The sequence below is a fragment of the Brassica oleracea genome, chromosome C3 (genome assembly GCF_000695525.1).
Source record: "Brassica oleracea var. oleracea cultivar TO1000 chromosome C3, BOL, whole genome shotgun sequence".
Classification (NCBI taxonomy): domain Eukaryota; kingdom Viridiplantae; phylum Streptophyta; class Magnoliopsida; order Brassicales; family Brassicaceae; genus Brassica; species Brassica oleracea.
In genome coordinates, this window is record NC_027750.1 from 47,092,184 (window position 1) to 47,093,107 (window position 924).

A 924-nucleotide genomic window follows, 5' to 3' on the forward strand; every position below is an offset into this window, starting at 1 on the left:
AACTCTGAGTTCAATATTGATAGATCTGTTGTTCTGTGCTTTGAAAGTGATAAATCTGAGAATTTTTATTCTAGATCTATACTGAATCTGTTCATCTCTTTTTGTTGTTGTGTTAGGTCTGTTGTTTCTATCAGTCTATCATCCGATCTGTTGATTAACTTGTGTAAAACTAATAGATCTGTTCTTGTTTGTCGAAAATCTGAGAATTTTTATCTTATTTCTGTCAATCTGTCAATCTGTTTCACTCTGAGTTCAATATTGATAGATCTGTTGTTCTGTGCTTTGAAAGTGATAAATCTGAGAATTTTTATTCTAGATCAATACTGAATCTGTTCATCTCTTGTTGTTGTTGTGTTAGGTCTGTTGTTTCTATCAGTCTATCATCCGATCTGTTGATTAACTTGTGTAAAACTAATAGATCTGTTCTTGTTTGTCGAAAATCTGAGAATTTTTATTCTAGATCTGTGCTGAATCTGTTTCATCTCTTGTTTGTTTTCCTTATTTAATTTTGATTTCGAACTACTTACTGGTTTAGTCTTTCTCTTGTCTCAGGTACCATGGCAGGAGATCAAAAAGGAGAACTCACTAAGGATGAAAAGCTTTTACTTAAGGCTATGAGTGCTCAGATGCAGGAGAAGATGAAAGCCAGCCTTGATAAATTCCGGCATGAGTTGAGACAGGAACTCCAACAAGCTACTGGTCAGAGTTTTGAGTCTAGAAGCAGTGAGAGGAGACAAAGACGTGGGCATGAAGGCCGAAACAATCACAAAGATAAATTGGCTGTTCAAAAGCTAAAAATCCTTCCTTTCTATGGTGATGCTGACCCTGCTGCATACGTGGAGTGGGAAGAGAAGATGGAGTTGATTTTTAACTGTCAACACTCTGCTGAAAGAAAGAAGGTTCAAATGGCTACTGCTGAGTTTT